This window comes from Ursus maritimus, unplaced genomic scaffold (assembly GCF_017311325.1).
Source record: "Ursus maritimus isolate PB19 unplaced genomic scaffold, ASM1731132v1 scaffold_11, whole genome shotgun sequence".
NCBI classification, from domain to species: Eukaryota; Metazoa; Chordata; class Mammalia; order Carnivora; family Ursidae; genus Ursus; species Ursus maritimus.
In genome coordinates, this window is record NW_024423453.1 from 21,752,037 (window position 1) to 21,776,113 (window position 24,077).

A 24,077-nucleotide genomic window follows, 5' to 3' on the forward strand; every position below is an offset into this window, starting at 1 on the left:
CCCTCTGAGCAGGGAGCCCGATGCAAGGCTCCATCCTAGGACCCTGGAATCATCACCTGAGCCAAAGGCAGACACTTAACAACTGAGCCACCCAGGCGACTCTAGGTCTGGTTTTAGAACTAGAATTTTAAAAATTTCTTAGTAAAGTGATTATAGTAGACAGATTTGCTTGTTATTATCTTTTTTAAAAAATTCTTTTTGAAATCTTCTTTTCATTTACTTATATCCTTCAGGTCTGTTCATTGATATTAGTTTTGAAAAATATGCTGGGGGGGGGGCGTGGGGGAAAGATTCCAGTGAGAAAAGTTTAGAAAGCGTTGCAAACTCTATTTGTCCCTTGGAGAGTCACTATAAATATTAGCATACTAGTAACTCCAAAATCCTTCAGAAGAGAAATCTGTTTTATATTATTAACCCAAAATATCACAAACATATTTGCCCACTGTACTTTTTTATTTTGCATAACAGTGATATCGATAGCAATGGCAACTGCCACTTATTGAGTATTTACTATGTGCCAGACACTATTCTAAATACTTCATGCATTAGTCCTATGATCCAGATATTATTTTATCTTTATTTCATAGATTAGGAAACGGAGGCATAAGGCAGTTAAGAAATTTGCCCAAGATCACATAAGTGAAGTAGGCATAATTTGAACTCAACTACTATTCTAAGCTGGCTCCCACATTTAATATTTACCATCTACAAAAGTTCTGTGGAATTAGTGTTTCAGTGAAATCACTCTGGGAAACAATTGGAACAGGATATATATATATATGTATATATATATATACATATATATATATGTATGTATACATACATATATATACATACAACAGGATATATATATATGTATATATATGTATATATACATATATATATATAATTTATATATATGTAAATTTGGAATAAAATATTTTGTATGGACAACAGATAAATTGCTTTAACATTTAATAGTCACAAGGTTGTGAGAATAGTACATTGAATTTTCTAATAGTTTGCAGTAATATTGAATATAAAACTTTTATTTTTTAAGGTCTAGATTTCCCTTCTTTAGAATGTGACTTTTTATAAATGTTTACTTTCTTGATTTTTTTCTGGATTAAATTTCTCAGTACGATGATTGTTTTTTATTTGCAATTGTTGAATCATTTTTGTTTGTTTTCTGCAAAAAGCTTTATTGTTTCCATTTGGTCCCCAGCTTGGGAGAGGACCTCAGAGTGGTTAAAAAGCTACCTAGTGGCTGCCTGGAGAGGCTCAGGCAGAAGCCCTGACAGGAGGGGGATGCCAGTCAGGCCCATCAAGGGCCAGTGGGTTCTGGAGGCTCCTTGCATTCTTGAAGATGAGCTTTTCCAGGAGACACTGGCCCCTCCTCATCTAGGAAGTGGTTCTCCAGGAAGTCACAGAGATGCAGGTCTGGAATGCTGGGCATGCAGATACAAAACAGCCTGGTTCAGGGTCTTCTCTAGACCATGGCAGCTTCTATGGCATCCAGGTTTTTACCTCACTCATCCTGGGACAACTTCTGCATATCTTAGAAGAGGGCACAGCTGCTGAGCTGGTTTTGCATCAAGAGATGTTGGTGCCCTTGAGCTTCTCAGCCAAGTCCAGCCAAGTCTCTGAGAAGCCACCATGCCTTCGAGGGCCACATTGTCATGGTCAAAATAGAAGCCTAGAGAGAAGTAGGAGTAGGAGGCTTGAAGATGCATGTTGATCAGGCAGTTGAGGGCAGCCTCCACCCTGGAAGAGTAATTATGAATGTGGGCGCTCATGGTTGATTGGCAATAAGGAGCTATGCTCAAAATATGATGTTGGCTTATTGCCAGAGGCAGAGGATAGCTGAGAAGATGGTTCCAAAAGTTGCTACTGGAAAAGAAGTTGGAGGGTGGTCTGAGGCTGAAAGAAGGGGCATTCTTGGGTCTCTTTGCTTCAAACACTGTTGAAGCAAGAGACAGATTCATGGAACGCTAGGTGCACTGCCTTGAAACATTGTTTTGTTTTGTTTTTGTAAAGCAAGAGGGAAAAGTACCTCGAGGTAGAACTCTGCTGATAAATTCTCTTTTCATGCATACTAAGCTGCTTGCTGCTTTAGGGTAGCTTTCCAAATAGTTTTTAAAAAATCATTAAACTCTCAAACATTCTGTTTGGTTTGCAAAATATGGATGAGTCTCACCCATATTTATTATTGTAGACATTGTACAAAGTTAGAACCATTAAAGAAACTATGCAATTCCTCCGAAATGCAAAATCACACAGGTGACAAAGATTATGGTATTTCCTAAGGCTGACCAACTTCCTGATTTAAATTCATCAGGACTGGTAACTTCATGAAACTAGTCTCAAAGATCTGAACACTGTAGAGAGCTTCCAGGTAGTCACGATACCCAGTGTCTTTTAGTATATTATTTTTGGAATATTAATTCAACTTCACTAAATAAGTTCTGTACCTCCCCCATGCTTTATAGACTTTAAATCAACAAGCAAACAGAGTTTAGAAGATAATTTCCTAATGAGATGAACTTTGAGCTCCAAAGCTTTTGTTTTAAGCTTTAAAATTGTAAAATTTAAAGCAATCAATTCAGTTGTGTCCAGGGCATCACTCATTTCTACACAAAGTCCGTATAAAGGTATATGGATTCTCCTGGTCCTAATTTTGCTGGACAAACAGTATTGATATCTGTAAAGATGTTCAGTCAAGGAGTATGGTTTAGAGATGCATTGCATGGCTATAGCCTTAAAGAAAAAAATTCTTAATTAGTCATTTTGGATAGTTAAATACAATTTTACCATGCTGAAAAAGAACTTAACGCGTTCAGTCTTTTTGAATCACTTCACATTCTGCCTGTTGGAAATGCTACACTGGACTTTTCTGTATGATAGCCAGTCATCTAAGGATGTTCGTCACCTCCTCAAATAAACCTCATCCACAGATTCCCGTATCTTTCAGTGAAGTTTTTCCTTAAAGTGCTTATTTATGCTGTGCTCTTATTCCAAGGCTTGTTTTGTAATTTCTTAGATGCAATAAATTAGCAAATTCAGTTTGATGTAGCTGAGTCATGAACCTATAATTTTTCTAAAAAGATCACAAATTTTGTGTATTTTTCTCCTTTGGATGATAAAAGATAATTCTATACATTATAAAATACTTAGGATAGAATAAAAGATATGTACATAAATAAAAGTCATCTGTAATATTACTACCCAGATAAAGTCACAATTCACCTTTGGATGTATAACCGAGCATCCCAATCAATGGATGAAAATGGCCAGCAGATTTTTTTGAGCTTACAGTGTGTTTTTACAATTTACAAGACTCAGAATGCCTCTCATGGTTATAGTGCATGCCTGGTCCTCTGCGTATTTGAGCATGCGATCTCTAGAATCACAGTGCAGCATTTAAAAAAAACCAAACACAACATTATCATATTGTTGTAGAAAATAACCAGAAGCAATCAGCATTAGATTTCTAGATTTCTTTCAGTCTCAAGTCCCAGTCAGATAATTTGCTTTCCACCACATTCCTCTTCCTTAGAGGAAAAAGGGGAAGTGGCAGAAGGAACCACCATACTATTCTTGGATTTGGCACTACTAGCATTGCTAAAATGCTTCATCAGTTTGGATGTGTACGCCTAAACTTTTGTGCATCTATCAAGCAGTTCTGATCCTCATTTCTTTCATTGAAGCAAACTGTGAGGTGATAAAATGAGCCCATCTAATAAGGCATTTTTTTTTTCTTTTTTCAGTGAGGCATTTTAAGGCACCTTATTGTTTTAGATAACAAGAGCAACAATAATGACTAGCATTAACATAATGCTTACATTGTGCCAAATGTCATTCTAAACACTTTTCACATTTCAAACCCTTTAGCCACATCATAATCCACTTTACAGATGAGGCAGCGTACCTCTTTTGGATAACTTGACCAAGGTCTCACACCTCGAATGTGGAAGAGTCTAAATTTGAATCCTGGCAGTCTGGCTTCAGAGTCCATGCTCTTTAATACCTGTGCTATACTGCCTCTGTAATAACTTAATAATAATTATATTAACTTGAATTGCTAGTATAATTTCTTAAAAATGAATCAGTTCTTCATTTTTATTGTGTGGGCATTTACATCTCAAAGAGAATAATTTCAATGAGTAAAACCCAAATGTTTTGTGGATAAAACATTAAAAATATGAAACAAAAAAATAGTTCCCAAAGTTGAAAATCTTGACTATTCATAAGACTTGAAATATTTTTACTTATAAACTTACACTGTACCTCTATATATTTTGTAACTAAGCAAAATTGAAAGTCTCCTGTATTCCTCAGAATTCTTTTATTTGTAAGTGGAAGAAGTAAAACTAAAGGAAATGTGAACAGAAAGAGAGAATTGCTGCCTCAGGAACTTAAGAAGATGAGGATTAGCTGGCCTGCTTCAGTTTGCCTCAATCCAAAGATTAGAGTGATGGAAACTGGTATTTTTCTCTTCTTCTTTTCTCACATCCCCATGTCTAACCCTCCCCCCAGTTCATCTCTACATCTCTTCTATATCTCTGTGTATCTTTCTTAATTCTTTCCTCCCGTAGAGAAGGGCTTCTTTTATGAGGTGGTGGTGAGGGAGATGACTTAGGCAGTTGAAAATTCGCAATAATCCTAAATTAGCCACTATAAAGGAAATAGATTTCTTCTTCCCACTTCAGTATGTAAGAAGGCTGTGATACTATAATTGGCAACTTGTGCCTAAATCACACAGTCAGAAGGGTAAAGAGGAGTTCTTCAAAGGCTAGAAGGCTTTTGAAAAAAAGGGAGAAGGAAAATGTGATAAGGAGAAGTAACTTGTGTCCATTATATCTCCACATCTCCAGTACAGTCATTGTATAATTCTTAAATGTAAATCTTGGTGTGTTATTTAAGTTCATTATGTTTTCTTTTTTCTTTTCCATCTGCAACCCTGGCTTTTGGCAGATTTTCTGGAATACTGAAAAACAAATGTGCATAAGCCATTTTGCCATACACCAAGAACTAAAATAAGTTGTTGGGATATAAGAGTGAAATTATTAATATTTTAATTTGTTCTGAGGGGGTGCCTGGGTGGCACAGCGGTTAAGTGTCTGCCTTTGGCTCAGGGCATGATCCCGGCATTGTGGGATCGAGCCCCACATCAGGCTCTTCCACTATGAGCCTGCTTCTTCCTCTCCCACTCCCCCTGCTTGTGTTCCCTCTCTCGCTGGCTGTCTCTATCTCTGTCGAATAAATAAATAAAATCTTAAAAAAAAAATAAAAATAAATAAAAGCATTTGTCTTGTGTAGCCCTGAGATTAATAAGAAAATCAAGAGTTTATCATTTTGAGTTTTTCAAGTCCTTAAGTGTTAAGACTTCTCTGAGTAGCTAACAGGTATGTTTAATTAACTCACCACATTTATTGCCAATTTAAAGATTTTATTTAGATTATATAGAGAAGTAGGCATTTTACTGTAAGTAGTTTTTTAAAATTACTACATATTTTTATTAATTTCAAATTTTTAAAATTATTGTTCACTTAGCCAATATATAGTACATCATTAGTTTGTAAGTAGTTTTAAAAAAGTATTTTAGGGGCGCCTGGGTGGCACAGCGGTTGAGCGTCTGCCTTCGGCTCAGGGCGTGATCCCGGCGTTCTGGGATCGAGCCCCACATCAGGCTCCTCTGCTATGAGCCTGCTTCTTCCTCTCCCACTCCCCTTGCCTGTGTTCCCTCTCTCTCTGGCTGTCTGTATCTCTGTCGAATAAATAAATAAAATCTTAAAAAAAAAAAAAGTATTTTAATTAGTTAACATACAGTGTTATATTAGTTTTAAGTGTAAGAATAGAGTGATTCAACACTTTCATACAACACCCGGGGCTCATCACAGCAAGTGCACTTCTTAATTCCTATCACCTATTTAACCCATCCCTCCACTCACTTCCTCTCTGGTGACCATCAGTTTGTTCTGTATAATTAAGAGTCTGTTTCTTGGTTTGTCTCTCTCTCTTTTTTCCCTTTGCTCATTTGTTTTCTTTCTTAAATTCCACATATCAGGGGTGCCTGTGTGGCTCTGTCGGTTGAGTGTCCAATTCTTAATTTCAGTTCAGGTTACCATCTCAGGATTGAGAAATTGAGTCCTCCATCAGGCTTGCGCTCAGCTCAGAGTTTACTTGAGGTTCTGTCTCTCCTTGTCCCTCTGCCCCTGCCCCTGCTCACACTCTCTCTCCTTCTCTCTTTCTCAAATAAATAAATAAATAAATAAAATCTTAAAATTCCACACATCAATGAAATCACAGGGTATTTGTCTTTCTGTGACTGACTTATTTCACTTAGCATTATCCTGTCTAGCTCCAGCCATGTTGTTGCAAATGGCAAGATTTCATTCTTTTTTAGGGCTGATTAATATATATATATATATATCACTTCTTCTTTATCCACTCATCAGTCAGTGGACACTTGGACTGCTTCCATAATCTGGCTATTTAAAATAATGCTGCAGTAAGCATAGGAGTGCTGTATACCTTTGAATTAGTGTTTTTGTATTCTTTGGGTAAATACCCCATAGTGCAATTGCTGGATCATGTAGGGTAGTTCTATTTTTAACTATTGGAGGAAACTCTATACTGTTTTCCACAGTGACTGCACCAATTTGTGTTCCCACCAACAGTGCAAGAGGGTTCCTTTTTCTTCATACCCTCCCCAACACCTGTTGTTTCTTGTGTTGTTGATTTTTACTGTAAGTAGTTATTGCCTGTATAGCAGTCCTTGTCTTTCTAAGACAGCATCCTGGAAGGAATTAGATTATCTTGATATGTTAGAAGTTACGCTTTAGTTAATTTACTTTTTTAAGATTTATTTATTTGAGAGAGAGAGAGAGAAAGAGAGTGCGGGGGTGGGACAGAGGGAAAAGGAAAGGGATAGGACCTCAAGCCAACTACCCACTAAGCACGGAGTCCAATGCAGGGGCTTGATCTCACGACCCTGAGATCAAGACCTGAGCCAAAACCAACAGTTGGACCCTCAACTGACTGAGCCATCCAGGCACCCCTTCATTTAATCTTAATAGAGCATTTTTTCCATGTAGTTAGTTTTTAATTCTTGAAATTAATGTCTGTAGTAAAGAAAATGAAATCATTTTAAATATGTGTTGATTACTGATTCATTTATTTAAAACACTTTTTTTTTTGGAGTGCTTACTATGTTCCAGGTGCTCTTTTAGGCAGTAGAGCTACAGTAATGAAAAAAATAGGCAAAAATCCTTCCTTCATGGAACTTTTATCCAATGAATTATAGTACGTAGATTATAATATGAATGGTTGTATTATTGACATTATTTTATAGATACTATGTGATTGACTTATAAATAACATTTATTGAGGATTTACCAGGCAATGCTAATCACATTGCATATTATTATCTTATTTGGTTTTAACCTGGGAAGAAAGCATTTTGTTATGTTTTGTTTTTAAAGATTTTATTTATTTGACAGAGAGAGACACAGCAAGAGAGGGAACACAAGCAGGGGAAGTGGGAGAGGGAGAAGCAGTCTTTCCACTGAGCAGGGAGCCTGATGCGGGGCTCGATCCCAGGACCCTGGGATCATGACCTGAGCCAAAGGCAGACCCTTAACAACTGAGCCACCCAGACGCCCCAGAAAGCATTGTTATTTTGCCCATTTTATAGGTGAGGAAACTGCAGTGTAAGAAACTGAAGTATACTAAGTGGCAGAGCAGGAATTCAAACCCAGACTCATTCAACCCAGAAGCCTGCACTCTTAACAATAGGCTTATATCATTTCCAGTGCCCAGAGCAGGTATAGAGTAGGGCCTCAATAAACAATATTTGAATGAAAGTATTTCTGATGCCCACTTGTAACAATGGTATTGTGTTAGGCAGTAGAGACAGTGCAAAGATGAGCATGATATAGTCATTTATGTTATTTGCTTTAATTAAACTTATTAATAAATTGGAGGGAGCCATTAACTAAGATGTTTGTAAGGTGACAGAATCTAGGGGAGATATAAATATAAGTATGGCAAAAGTCAACAGGTATCATGTTATAAATTAGGATAGTAAGTTACTCTGTGATTGTAACATGAATCAATCAAGCAGTCTAAAACTGCTACCATAAATGAGGAATGAAAGGTATTTTGAATTCCAGTAAAATTAATCTCAAAACCATGAGATATAATTTTATATCAATACTCTGAATCTGGAGCTTGCCCTCTAGATTTTCAAACATATTTGTTTGAAAGATATTGTGATTATTTTTTGCTTTTTTAGAAAGGGAAGAACATGTGAACTTGGTATTATAAAGCAGTTTTTTTCCTGGTTACTCAGATGTATCTCCCAGTAATCTATTTCTTGGTTGTAAGTTAAAATTATCTTTTCTTTACTCCTTCCTCTTCTTTGCCTCATCCTGTCCTGCTTCCCATTTCCTCATCTTCCTCCCAACTTTCCTTTTCCTACCTGATATAGAATTACAGAATGTTAGGCTGGAAGAAACTTTAAGGGCCATCTATTCAAAACTTTTGTTCAGTTCAAAAATCCCTCCTTCTATTTTTTTGGCAGAGGACATTATCTAACCTTTGAAAAACAGATCTTGGGGCTCCTGGGTGGCTCAGTCAGCTAAGCATCTGACTCTCTGTTTTGGCTTAAGTTGTGGTCTCAGGATCATAGGATTGGGCCCTGCATCAGGCTCTCCACTTAGCATAGAATCTGCTTGAGATTCTTTCTCCCTCGTCCTTTGCTCCTTCCTTGCTTGCACAGTCTTTTTCTCTCTCTCAAATAAATAAAATCTTAAAAAAAAAAAAAAAGTAAATCTAGTATTGGAAGTACAGTAGCTTCTAATTAGAAAGAATGCCATTGTTAGAAAGCGATTTTCTATATTTAATTGAAACTCACTTCTATATATTTTCAAGATGTTGTTCCTAGTTTTGCCTTTTGGATTAACAAAAACAAGTTTTATTTTTGATCTATATGATAAGTTTGGCCAAAACCTAGCCACAGGGCCACATTTAGCTGCAGGGGAAGCCAAGAAATGTCCCCTCCAGCCAGGCAGTCATTAGGTAAACCTAATGGTATCTATTATGAAAAGGTAGCAGGGAAGAATAGATACTGATGGACAATCATCAGTAATACTGCATGTAGAAAACAGGAAAACAAATAAAACAAAATCATGTTCTGTATTCTTTTATGTGATGGTTAGTCAGGTGTGGCCACAAGAGGAGACACAGAAGAAGCTCAGGAAAACTAAGTTTATTATATGCATAGGTCCTAGAAACAGAGGCGTGACATGCCACAAAGGACCACATGGGAAAACACTAGCATCTGTGAGGAGGCAGAAGGGACAAGAGCTAGGGGAGCACCTAGGCCACTGCCTTTATTGGGGTTTCTGAGAGAAAGGCAAGGCAGGACAAGGAAAACACTTTAGGATTGGTTAGTCTGAATATTTTTGGTGAGCTCTAAGCTTTAAAAGAGGTCCCTAGTTGCCTGGTACCTGGCCCCGGGATGGTTAAGGCAGAGGAATATTTCCTCTTGAGTTGAATGGCCAGATAGAAGAGGAATGGCTTTGAATTGATTAGTGTATGTATAAAGGACAAGCTCCCAGGTGGGCCTTTTGCTATATCTCTAAGAATTGGATAGCCCGGGGGGCCAATCTCTCTCCAAACAGAAATGATTTTTTAAAGATGTTAAAACATAATAATATATAGAAAATAAAATATGTAAATAGTATATATCACTGTAAGAAATTTAAAATTTGAAGTCAAACAGTGTTAATTGAGTGACATTTTTTGCTCATTATTACAAATGAACTAAGCATGTTAATAATTAAGTTTAAAGAAATAAAAATTTTAAAAAATGTATGGAAACAAACGAAAATGAAACACAGCAGTGCAGAACCTTTGGGATGCAGCAAACTTGGTTCTAAGCGGGAAGTATATAGCAAAACAGGCCTCTCTCAAGAAACAGGAAAAGTCCCAAATACACAATCTAACCTTACCTAAAGGAGCTGTAAAATGAAAAACAAATAAAGCCTAAATCCAGCAAGAGAAGAGAAATAAAAAAGATTAGAACATAAATCAATGACATAGAAATCAAATGAACAGTAGAACAGATCAACGGAACTCGGAACTGGTTCTTTGAAAGAATTAGTAAGATTGATAAAGCCCTAGCCAGACTTAACAAAAAGAAAAGAGAAAGGACCCAAATAAAATCATGAATGAAAGAGGAGAGATCCCGACCAACACCGAAGAAATGCAAAGAATTACAAGAGAATATTATCATCAATTACATGTCAACAAATTAGGCAATCTGGAGGAAATGTATACATGCCTAGAAATATATAAACTACCAAAACTGAAACAGGAAGAAATAGAAAATCTGAGCAGACCCATAACCAGCAAAGAAATTGAATCAGTAATCAAAAATCTCCCAACAAACAAGAATCCAGGGCCAGGTGGCTTCCCAGGGGAATTCTACCAAACATTTAAAGAAGAATTAATACCTATTCTTCCGAGGCTGTTTCAAAAAACAGAAATGGAAAGAAATTTCCAAACTCTTTCTATGAGGCCAGCATTACCTTAATCCCAAAACCAGACAAAGGCCTCACCAAAAAGAAGAATTACAGACCAGCATCCCTGATAAAGATGGATGCAAAAATTCTCACCAAGATACTGGCTAATAGGATTATTCACAACCAGGTGGGATTTATTCCTGGGATATAAGGGTGATAACCACAAGTCAATCAAGGGTGATAAGCCACATTAATAAAAGAAAGGACAAGAACCATATGATCCTCTCAATTGATGCAGGAAGAGCATTTGACAAAATACAGCTCCTTTCTTGTTAAAAAAAAAAAAAAACTCTCTGCCGTGTAGGGATAGAAGGAACATACCTCAATACCATAAAAACCATATATGAAAAACCCACAGTAAATATCATTCTCAATGGGGAAAAACTGAGAGCTTTCCCCTAAGGTCAGAAACATGACAGGCATGTCCATTATCACAACTCTTGTTCAACATAGTACAGGAAGTTTCAACCTCAGCAATCAGACAACAAAAAGAAATAAAAAAAAAGAAACCATCAAGATCAGCAAGGAAGAAGTCAAACTTTCACTCTTCACAGATAACATGATACTCTACATAGAAAACCAGAAGACTTCACCAAAAAATTGCTAGAACTGATAGAGGAATTCAGCAATGTCACAGGAAATAAAATCAATGCACAGAAGTCAGTCGCATTTCTATACACAAACAATGAGGTAGAAAAAAAAAATCAAGGAATCAATCCCGTTTACAATTGCTCCAAAACCCATTAGATGCCTAGGAATAAACCTAACCGAAGAGGTAAAAGATCTGTACTATGAAAACTACAGAACATTTATGAGAGAAATTGCGGAAGTCACAAAGAAATGGAAAAACATTCCACGTTCATGGATCGGAGAAGAACAGATGTTGAAATATCAATACTCCCAAAAGCAATCTACACATTCAATGCAATCCTTATCAAAATACCAACAGCATTTTTCATAGAGCTGGAACAAACAATTGTGAAATTTGTATAGAACCAGAAAAGACCCCAAATAGCCAAACTAATGTTGAAAAAGAAGACCAAAGCTGGAGGCATCACAATTCCAGACTTTAAGCTGTATTACAAAGCTGTAATCATCAAGGCAGTATGGTACTGCCACAAAAACAGACACATAGATCAATGGAACAGAATAGGGAGCCTAGATATGGACCCTCAACTAATTTTTGACAAAGCAGGAGAGAATATCCAATGGAAAAAAGACAGTCTCTTCAACAAATGGTGTTGGGAAAATTGGACAGCCATATGCTGAAGAATGAAACTGGATCACTTTCTTACTGCATACATAAAAATAAACAAAAAGATGAAAGGATCAGATATAGGATGAAAGACCCAAATATGAGACAGGAATCCATCAAAATCCTAGATGAGAACACAGCCAGCAACTTCTTTGACCTTGGATGAGGCAACTTCTTGCTAAACACATCTCCAAAGGCAAGGAAAACAAAAACAAAAATGAACTATTGGGATTTCATCAAGATCATAACTTTTGCCCTGCAAAAGAAACAGTTTACAAAACTAAAAGGCAACATACATAATGAGAGAAGATATTTGCAAATGTCTTATCAGATAAAGGGCTGGTATCTAAAATCTATAAAGAACTTATCAAATTCAACACCCCCAAAACAAAAAAATCCAGTTAAGAAATGTGCAGAAGACATGAACAGACATTTGTCCAAAGAATGCATACAAATGGCTAAAAGACACATGAAAAATGCTTAACATCACTCATCATCAAGGAAATACAAATCAAAACCACAATGAGATACCACCTCACATGGGTCAGAATGGCTAAAATTAACAGCTCAGGAAAGAACAGATGGTGAGGATTTGGAGAAAGGGGAACCCTCTTACGCTGTTGGTGGGAATGCAAACTGGTATAGCCACCTTGGAAGACAGTATGGAGGTTCCTCAAAAAGTTAAAAATAGAGCTACCCTGGGGCGCCTGGGTGGCACAGCGGTTAAGCGTCTGCCTTCGGCTCAGGGCGTGATCCCGGCATTCTGGGATCGAGCCCCACGTCAGGCTCTTCCGCTATGAGCCTGCTTCTTCCTCTCCCATTCCCCCTGCTTTTGTTCCCTTTCTCGCTGGCTGTCTCTATCTCTGTCGAATAAATAAATAAATAAATAAATCTTTAAAAAAAAAAAAAGAAAAAAAAATAGAGCTACCCTATGACCCAGCAATTGCACTATTAGGTATTTATCCTAAGGATTCAAAAATAGTGATTTGAAGGGGCACATGTACCCAATGTTCATAGCATCAATGTCCACAATAGCCAAAATATGGAAGGAGCCCGGAAGTCCATCAACTGATGAATGGATAAAGAAGATATGGTGTGTATATCCAATGGAATATTTCTCAGCCATCCAAAAGAATTAAATCTTGCCATTTGCAACAGCGTGGATGGAACTAGAGGCTATTATGCTAAACAAAATAAGTCAGTCAGAGAAAGACAAATATCATGATTTCACTTGTATGTGGAATTTAAGGAACAAAACAGATGAACATAGGGGAAGGGTAGGAAAAATAAGGTGAAAACAGAGAGGGACAAAAAACCATGAGAGACTCTTAACTATAGGAGACAAACTGAGGGTTGCTGGAGGGGAGACGTGTGGAGTGATGGGGTAACTGGGTGATGGGCATTAAGGAGGGCACTTGATGGAATGAGCACTGGGTTTTATATGCAACTGATGAATCACAAAATTCTACCCCTGAAACTAACAATACACTATATGTTAATTAAATTGAATTTAAATTTAAAAAAAATTTTAAAAGAAATAAAATTAAAATTCTGTAATTTAATTAGCTTATGTTACCAACTTTGAACACTACTAATTTAATTTTTAATATAAAAAACATCATGGCTGGGAATCTGAATTCCTTTGGGGGGATCTGAATTCTTAAGAAATACTTCCAAGATATTCATTCCTTAAGATATTTGATGAGACAAGTTTAGTTTCTTTCTTTTTTTAAAAAATAATAATTTTTTATTATGTTAGCCACCATACAGTACATCCCTAGTTTTCGATGTAATGTTCCATGATTCATTACTTGTGTATAACACCCAGTGCACCATGCAATACATGCCCTTGTAAATATGACATTAGGCAAGTATGTACTTAATGCAGACTTTGGTTGAAATGCACACATCTCTTATGTGAATGGCAATAATTGACTGGGTTGCACAGATGCTGGTACATTGCCATCTCTGACTATTTTGTGAGTGGAATACTTGAGCGTATCATGTACAGTATGTTGAACATTATTAACATGAATCCAAACAGCTGGTCCTGAAATTGATATTCTTTTATCTGGCAATTTACTTCCTCTGTTAATAGAAATAGAGCTGAAAATTTAGATGAAGTTTAGATTTATGGGTAATGTTTAGCTTTTTAATAGTAGGTTTTTTAGCAGTTGAAGAAATTTATGTAATCTACACAAGTGGGAAAAAAAATCCTCTTCCTTTTAACTATGTCAATGCAAATACTCTGTGTCCCACCACCATTTGTTCATAGCTCCAATCAGTGAAGTAGCCTACAGTTTTCTGAGAATGAGCAACTGGAAAATCATGAATAAGATTAGAGAAAAATGAAAATTGGATGCCATTTTAATTTGAAAATGACTGAATTGCTGGCCTACTTTCAACTTTATCATTATGATTCTGTTTTTGTGCACTTAGGCATGGACAGCACCTAGTCCTACTGCTTTCCAGAGGAGTACTTTCTAGTGAGTACTACAAATTTTTGCTGAATCAAACCAACCTTTGTTTTAATATCACTGTATTTTTAAAGGCAGGTTTAAATGTTTTTAGAAATGTGAATATTTATATACTTGTTTAATCTTTATTTCCTTCTCTGAAATTATGGGAAAGGGAACAAAATAAGGAAGTTCAAGGGCTTGAGTAGGGCTGATATGCCTGAGGTTAATTTTTTTTTTTTTTTTTTTGTAATGAATCACTGGTTTGGGTGGTTTATGGGTAGGTCATTAGTAAGGCTTGTTGTTTTATATGTGCCCTTGCACATTGGATTTAATAATGATAGAATTTCTTCTGGGGATAGAATTTCTACTCAGATCCCTAACAGGAGCAGCAGAGAACAGTGTGTACTTAGTTGGAAAATCTTATATAAACTGAGAACACTTTCAACAGTGAAGAAGCATAATTTATTTTTTAAAGTGAAATATTTCCAAACCACTGAAAAGCACATAAAATAATCACACTCACCACCTCGATTTAACCTTTATCACCTGGAGTTGACAGATATTGAAAAGTAAATCATTATAAACAGACCCAGTGTCCGTCTCTTATGCCTTTCCCTTCCCTCATTCCTTTCCTCTTCTTACCTTTTCCAGTTTTTTCAATTTTCTCTTTTCTAAAGTTGGTCTATATCATTTCCATATATTTTCTTGCTTTTTAAACATGTGCATATCCATAAAACTGTTATATTTTGTAGATTTTAAAACTTTATGAAGTGATATATTCTTTTTAATAAATTGGGAAGAGCTGTTAACTAAGATGTTTTTGTGAATAGCAGATACACACACACAGGGCAAAAGCCAAATATTTTGCAATGGTTCACTCATTTTGTGTGTGTGTGTGTTCACTCATTTTATTTTTTTATTTTTAAAGATTTTATTTATTTATTTATTTATTTATTTATTTATTTATTTATTGGAGAGAGCGTGTGTGTGTTCACTCATTTTATTTTTTTATTTTTAAAGATTTTATTTATTTGTTTATTTGTTTATTTATTTATTTATTTATTTATTTATTTATTTATTTATGGGAGAGAGAGACAGAGACAGAGACAGAGTGCATGCCCTTGGAAAGGAGAAACAGAAGGAGAGGGACAAGTAGACTCGGTCCAGATGCCTATTATAAAGCTGCTGACAGTGGTAAAAAATAGAGGATTTAGGAGCTGAAATAATGACCCATCTGTAAGAATCATAACAAACTATTGGGGAGTTCTTTTCCAACTCTAGCAACAAAATTCTCAGCAAGGGACCACCAGTAGAAACATCATTGGAATTTATAAAGGGTTGCATATTCTTTTAGGAAGGTGTGTTTTACTTTGTTTTGTTATTTAAGTTTTGGAACAAGGGGAAATAACAAAGAAGTGACTCAACGTCTATTGGCTATTTTGTTTAAGAAAAAGTTATGGAAGGCTTTTTTGAATTGGAGGACATTTGCATTAATATTATGTTGTAAAATATTTCCAAGACTATTACTTCAAAGTGGTAGTAAGTAGAAAAATTTATAAGGGCTATGTATTGGTGATAAAAAAGAAATAGGTAGGAAGGAAGATAATAGTTTTTTTCCAATGCTAAAAGAATAATTTATTTTCTGCCATTTATTTCCCTCTGAACCATTAGAGATATAGCCCTATTAAAAAAAAAATACTTTATTGTGGTAAGGACAAAAAGAGATCTACCATCCTATTTAAAGTTTACGTTATTGTTGATTGTAGATGCAATGTTGTATATAGCCAATTTCTAGAGCTAATTCATCTTCCTAAACTGAAACTTTATGCCTGTTGATTAGTAACTCTCTATTTTACATTCCTCTAGACGCTAGCAAACACCATTCCACTCTGATTCTATATGAATTTGACTGTTTTAGATATTTCATATAAGTGGAATCATACAGGACTTGTCTTTCTTGGACTGGCTTATTATTTCACTTAGCATAGTGTCTTGATTCATCCATGTTGTTGCATATTGCAGAATTTCCTTCTTTTTAAAAATCTGAGTAATATTCCATTGTATTCATATGCCGTATTTTCTTTATTCATTCATGGAGGGTAATAAGAGAAGTAGCAAGACATACTAAAGATTGACTTATCTATTGAAAATCATATATCAGTACTGCTTATAGAAATTTCTGTGATGTTGGAAAATGTTCTATGTATGCTCTGTCCAAAACAGGAGCCACTAGCCACATGTGGCTTTTGAGTACTTAAAATGTGGCTATTGCAACTGGGAAAATAAATTTTAGCTATTATTTCATTTTAATTAATTTAAATTTAAGTTTAAATTGCCAGGTTTGGCTAATGGCTACAATATTGGACAGTGAAGTTCTAGAGAAAGTATCACATATAGGCATAGAGTTTTCTTTTTCCTTTTAAATATAGTTGTGTTGTTCAATTTTTAATGGGTTTGAGAAGATACAAATAGAACTAGTATTTCAATTGTGAAAGTAGAAAGAGTAAAGTTATAAAAGGAATGTAATAAAGAACAAATATATGCATTGTCTGAGAACTACTTAACAGAAAACATGCTGCTGGTTTAATACCATTAAATTACATATGCGTGTGTATATGTATATAAAAATAAAAAAATTAACATAGTCACACTAAGCTACAGAATATGAAGATATGCTACTAACTTAATACCATTAAATAGTGTGTATATATACTTATAGATACATGATATGTATTATATTGGATAAGAAATAATATATGTACTAAAGTCAGCTCTAGAAGATGTATCATAATATTGATGAAAATTAAGGAGTAATTTCAAATTGTGATCTCATGCATGTTCATGCTATCTACCAGTAAATATGCATTCAGAGTAATTTCAGAGTAAATAGAGAAAAGAACAGAGAGAATGATAGAGGGAAAGTACCATTAAAACAACTCAAGGGTCTCTTGGGAGACAGGATGCTGCTTGGTAAAATTGTGAAGAGAGGCTAGAAAAAGGAACAAAACATTTCTTGAATTCTATCCTTTTGGAGTATTTTGCATAGGATGAACCAGAATTGACAGATGCCTGCTTTCAGTAATGAGAATTCGTTCTGTGCAGTGTTCCAATAAAGAAAATGTATTAACAGATGATTGATATTCTTATAAAGTAAGACTAGAAAAGGATTGAAATAGAATTTTCCACAAGGTAGATGATGAACATTGGAATTAAATTGATGTGGGTTCAAACTCCAGCTTTGTTGCTTACTTGTGTGACTTTGGATTAGTGACCTAATCTTTCCAACACTGTTTCCTTGTCAATGGGTTAGAGTGAATAAAAATATTCATTTTAAAGGGCTTTGGAAATGATGAAATGAGATAATGAATGTCAAGCACTATACAAAATGTTTGATACATAAAGTAAGCCCTCAAAATCTAGTTAATATTAACTATTGATGAAAATATTTATAAATTAGAAGAACCAGAATTTCCTGTTTCAGAGCATTGCAAATGCCATGTGGTACATTTCAGTATGGTCCTGAAAATATGACTTAGAAAATGCTTATGAAAAAGAGATGCTATCCAAATACAGATGGATGGAGGTATGGATAATTCCTAAGAGGAAAGTGTGAAATTTATGAATTTGAAGTTAAGGAGATTATTAAAGAAGATGTGAAAATTTGATTGTAATTTAAAATCTAAGGAGGAAGATGATTAAAATGGAGAAAATGCTCCTTAAAAAAATGAAGGTTTATGGAGTGGGAACAAAGCTTGTGTTGATGGGAAGTAGAAATGGAGAAGTTGCTTTGTGGTAGAATGCTCAAATGCTCTTAGGCTTTCTGGGAACAAGGCAAAGATAAAATCATCCATCATGATCACTGGGGTCCTACATGCAAAGGGATAAACTCCATCAAAGACTTATCTGAAGGCTTTTTACTCATTATTATATCCCAGTCATGAAAGAAGAAACTTTCAAGAAGTGACAAGAAATCAGAAATCAATGAGATACTTATATATGCTGTACATCTATTATTTAGAAAGCCTTCTACTGATCCATCTCTGAAGTGTTCTCCTTAACCTTTTCCTGTTTGATTTCTAGAAGGAAAATTCTACACTTGCAGCTCCTTTTTTCTCAAATGTGTTTATTTCTTAAACTCTTTTTTTGGTAATTACCTGTTGAAGTTATCTTGGTCAGTAGAATGTAATGAATCTTCTTATTCTTCTTGATTTCTATGTAGCATGTGACATTGCTGATAATTCCTTTCTTCTTGAGATTCTTTTCAGGATTTTCTTATTTCTCCTCTGATTTGCTCTTTTTGATCTCATTCTTTTCTTTTCTCCCGGTCTTCCCAATAATGTCTTCTCTTTGTTTTTGCTGTCAAGTCTCTTGTCTTTACATTCTCCACTATGGCCATGTGATCCTCTTTCACGCCGTCAACCTTCCCCCCCCCTTTTTTTTTTTCAGATCTCTTCAACATCTATGTATCTGGGCCTAAGTAATCTCTAGAACTTTAGTCCTACATTCCTAATAATGTTTACTGGATATCTGTACCTGGATGTGCTGCCAGCAACTCAAACCTAGTATTTCTGAAACTAACCTATCAGTTCCCAGATTTGGCTTGTGTCTTCCCTATATCTAAAATGGCACCGTTATTTTTTAAGTCAGGCAGACAAGAAACTTCTGCTACCTTTGTTCCATCTCCCATGCCCCTCATATATAACCAGTCACTATGTTTTGTAACTTTTCAGAGTTTTGCCATAGATCAGTCTGTGAAGCAGTGTGAATGACCACTGCATGTTATTACTACATAGTGAACCAAACTTAGCAAATAGTGATTAGAAGATTCATTAGAACTCTAGGCATTCCCCGGTAGTAGGTCTGTCACACAAGTGCATGAGTATTGGAAATAAAGCCTGGCTGGATTGTTAAAATAGGAAGCAATTAAACATGGAGAGAGGAAAGAGCCATGGCCTAGGCAATTGGGCATTCACATTATATGCAACCTCTTGACAACTGCAGTGTTTGAGCTGTGTCTCTCAGACTAGGTTCTCCTCTGTGTAGCTTTGTTAGAGTTCTGTGAATAGTAATACCTCTAAAAACATCTTTGACTCTCCTAACAGACTTCAGTGCTATTTGGACATACATGGGATAAGAAAAAAACATTTAGTTAAAAATTAAGATTTGATTTCTTTAATTTGCCTTTTTTTTTTACTGCTATAAGACATTTGAAAAATGGAATAGAAAGGAAGTGATTTGAAGAACAAACTGAGTCTTGTGAGAGGCCCAGAATAATGTGTAGAGTTGTGTTGTATTTTGTCACTTTCCTGCTTTTTATAACTAGAAGCTACATTTTGTCAGCCGATTTCCTAAAACCACACTTCCTAGTATCTGAAGGTCAAGTTCTTGTCATTTGTTTTTTTTTAACTCCCTCCTCCCCAGTGGATTGATAACAATATAGTAAGGCCTGTTTGTGCGTATCCTTTTTTTTTAAGTAAAGCAAATGGATTTTTGTATCTTGCCTTAATGACAAGTTTGCAAATTGCCAATCTTTGCTCTTTTCTCTCCCTCCCAATTTTTCATGGTGGTAATTAAGGACTGTAAATTTCACTTTATCATTTGTGTTAGAAATAGTAGCATAAATCATAGTAATAGCACCGTTTATTTCAGTAATGCCAGCTTGCCTGCAAATCACTTGTAAATTGGTTCCATGGATGTACCTCTATCAAATTAATCAAAAAACCACCTGCATACATTTCCTGAGCTTCATTCAAAGGCTTAGTAACAGTGAGGAAGAAAGACCATTACTGACCTTTCTATTTTTATTTATTCATAAGTTCTGAATGGCTCACGCATATGTTTTCATTTTGAACCCTGGCTAACATCTAATTGAACATTTTATGTATTGCTTTAAAAAAAGAAAACACAGGTTGGGATTCGGTCCCAAATAATATGCCTGCCAGATGGTCCTACTGTGGTCCATACACAGTAATAATAATATTTGGTTGGACACAAGATTTTATACTATTTAAGAATCTGTGAGAAGTAATGCTTTTGTGCTAAAAAAAGATTTTTCAAGTGAGCATAACAGTTTTCAGTATTAGGAAGTTAAGAAACAGTCACTTATGTTTGTCTCCTTGTACCCAAGAAGGTGATTGATTCAATGTATCATTTTGAATATGAAGGAGAAGAGAGAATCATTCCTTATGTGTTTTCCTTATGTGTCTGTCTGTTCATGCTCCCTGAAAGAATAAGACAACTCTAGTCCATGTGAGCTTGGCCCCGGTGCACTATTTTTATAACATGTTGAGTTCTATTCTGCATATGGTATGTCCTTTGGGAGAATTCCTGATGTATAGTACTCATGTCCAGCTTACCTCTTACTTATTGGTCCTACCCTAAGAGGAGAAGGGAATTTAAATTTAGTAATAGCTTACTCATAGTCTTACCCTAAATCAAACATGAAAAAAAAACCCAGATTATTTATTTTAATTTTACATTTGAAACTACAAAAATGAGACAAAATCAAGTTCTAGGGCTCAAATAATAAAAATATAATAATAAACACAATATATAACTTTATATTTTTATGTATACTTTCCCCTACTTCTGTTTCTGATATATAAACTTGGTTTTGAGAAATCATTATCTGTATGTGTATTCAATATTTTAGTGAGTTTTATACATTGTAGAGCTTTCAAATTTAGCATAAGAAATCAGAAATAAGTATGGGGGCTTAACACTGTGCTTTTACATCTAATTAAGAAGATAATGACAAGTTTCCTTTAAATTCTTAATAGCTATATCTACTTTTAGTTTTTATATGTTCTCCACTATATTCTTTGTACTATTTACTAGTCTCTATCAAAGATTTCACATTTGGAAAATTGGAATAATAGTCTTTTAAGCATTTACTCACTATTCTTTCTTTTCCTCTCCCTGGATGAACTTAATAGGCAATAACTTACTCTGAAGAGTTCCTTTTATTAGAAAAAGAAGAGACAAGAGCAACAGATTGCCTTGAATTTTGCTATTCTCTAAAAAAATTAGTCTAATATTTTATCTTGATGTAGCAAAATCAGAGCGTTCCACAGTGAGTTTGATACATTTTGAAATGCTGTTAAATAATTGTTTTACTAACCATTTTATAATTTGGTCCTAAGTATATATGCAGTAATTCTCATGGGGAAAAAGCTTTGGAAAACAATGGATTTAATAGTCAGGATATTAAGTACAGGTTTTAGAGAGTGACAATTCTGGTCATTATGCACTCTTTCATGGACGTATTTGTGTTTAAAAGCTAGTGTTTAAAGTGTTTAAAAACTAGTGTTTAAAAACATTGGAAAGGACACCCAGAGAATGTTTAAGAAGCTAGTGTTCGAAAACATTGGAAAGGACACCCAGAGAATGAATAAATATTGGTTTATATATAGATCCATATATGAATAAATATATTGTAAATGTATTTGTAAATATATATAAGATTATTGACTTGTCTAGTAATATAGTAACAAAGATAAAAGCAATAAAACTAAAGGTTGAAAGCCATCACATTTCATTTAACAATAAACCTGTGATTAACTGATAATCAAGTTCTCAAAGATGGTAGACTAAATGATCTTTCTATTCCTTTCACCTCTATTCTCTTCTAAAATAAATCATTTCTAGACTGTCAACAAGCATGAGAAATTTCTAGCTAAAGACCTTTCTTTCTCAAAGGCCCTGAAAAGAAGGGCTTAGAGTGAAAAGTGCCATAACTGCAATAGTAAGTGTATTCTACCAAGAATAAAGAAAAATTGCAAAGCCTGACAGTGAGGAATACAGAGAGGAATTCAAGTGACTAAACCTCAAATAAAGGATTATCCTTGTTTGTGAGGAATCTATTTCAGTAAGAAATCGATCTAGGAACCGCTGCATACAAAAGCAGCTGGGCAGTTTTTTGAGCTAAGGGAAGCTGGGCTGAGACCAGCAATCCTATCAGGGCAGTGATGGGCCAACAGGTCTTCAGCCCCAGCAACAGACATCTGTCATGCATTTTTTGTAGTTATTAGGCCCTGAATCTATTTATTCAGAGAGCAGCTGTCCTAAACTACACTCATACTGTCATTAAAGTAAATTCGGGACTATGTTTTTTATAGCTCTATTACCTTTACCATTTTATTTTCTATTTTGTAAAAAAGGGAAAAATGAAAACTGAGAACTGTGAGTATATTGTTTGCTAAGGGGATGCCAGCTGGATTAAAATCCCAGTAGTGGAGGTTACAGAAACAAAGTGATGGGATTAACACTGTTGTCTATTTAAGTGTCAAATAGAGTTAAGTGTTTCGCTGAATTCTTAAAATGTTTTGCCTCTGTTATACTGTACTATTTAGCATAATCAACACTGAAAACCGGAGCACAATTTCATCTTAGTATGTAGAAAAAAGTATGTATACTTGAGTAGCAAGCAAATTGCTCCTGAAAGTGGTTTGTTAAAAATGGGTTTGATTAGTGAAAACAGAATTAGTTATTTAAGTATACTTATTAGGCAGAAATGAATTCATTCATTTATTCTTTCATTCATTCATCAAACTTTCACTGAGTACATTTTATGGGCCTGGCTCTGTGTTAGGGCCATAGGATACTGAGTCAAATAATACGTCACCTCTGCTTTCTTGGAGCTTTCACTTCAATGACGTGTATTTACTTTTTCAAATGTTTTGTTAATTTAGTTAACATTGAATTTCTTACAAGTTTCATGTGAATTTTTTATTATATGTTTTCTTTATATCTACTTTAATTATCTCTGCTTCTATTTTGGAAAACAAAAACAAAAGAAAAAGCAAAATAAAAAAATAAACACAAATCCATGCTACTACACTGGGAATCTACAAAATAAGGAAACTTCCTTTGCTCTGAAAGGAAGAAAAAAATCCTTCTGTATGTTTTCTTCTAGGTGGTTTTTTGGATTAGAAGTTTTTTTGAGAGACTTGTGCCACCTGCAAAATCTGCCACAATGTTAACAAACAAATACATTTCACATTTTTAGCATGTAGGCACGTAATTCTATAGGACATTATTATACAGGTTTCAATAAGAAGAATTTGATCTCTAAATGATAGCTATTACAGTCCTTCCCAAATTGTAAATGTTATAGTTTGAAGAAAGAAGATAGGCTATTAAAATACATTGAAGTCATCAATGTCAACTTTCAACCTTTCTGGCTTTGATATACCTGTATTTAATATTATAAGTTCTACTCTGGTTAAATACTCTTGGCATTATGTATGTGGCTTGATAAATATGAGGTTTATAGACTGATTCATTTATTCAACAAATATTTTGTGAGCACTTACCATGGATATGGAATTGTTCTTGTGGCTGGGATTATAACCATGAATAAGACAGTCAAAAATTTCAAAGAGCTCACATTCTAGGGAAAATCTAGACTAACAAAAAATGCAGGTGGGCAAAATCCTAATGATTCTGTCCTACAAAATGAACTATTTGTCTTCAGGAAATGGTTTGTCTTTTTTTTTTCTTTGTTCGTTTGTTTTTGAATTCCACATGTGAGTGAAATCATATGGTATTTGTCTCTCTCTGATGGTCTTATTTCACTTAACATTATGCTCTCTAGCTCCATCCATGTCATTGCAAATGACAAGATTTCATTCTCTTTTATGGCTAAGTAATATTCTGTTGTATACATATAGTACATCTTCTTCATCCATTCATCAATCAGTGGGCATGAGCTGCTTCCATAATTTGGCTATTGTAAATAATGCTGCAATAAACAAAGGGGTGCATGTATCCCTTTGAATTTGTGTTTTTGTATTC

General features: G+C 34.9%; 1 protein-coding gene across 2 annotated transcripts in view; it reads left to right on the forward strand.

The window, feature by feature from the left end:
- The window catches only part of CUNH4orf33 (chromosome unknown C4orf33 homolog), a 152,704-nt gene that overhangs the window by 63,261 nt on the left and 65,366 nt on the right, over nt 1-24,077 (forward strand). Inside the window, exon 8 of one of the 2 annotated variants that reach the window (XR_570737.2) lies at nt 14,263-14,309. The gene's annotated coding sequence lies outside the window, so the exon portion shown is untranslated. Of the gene's footprint in view, nt 1-14,262; nt 15,177-24,077 lie in introns of those variants that run through there. The other variant, XM_008699740.2, reaches the window with a different exon arrangement.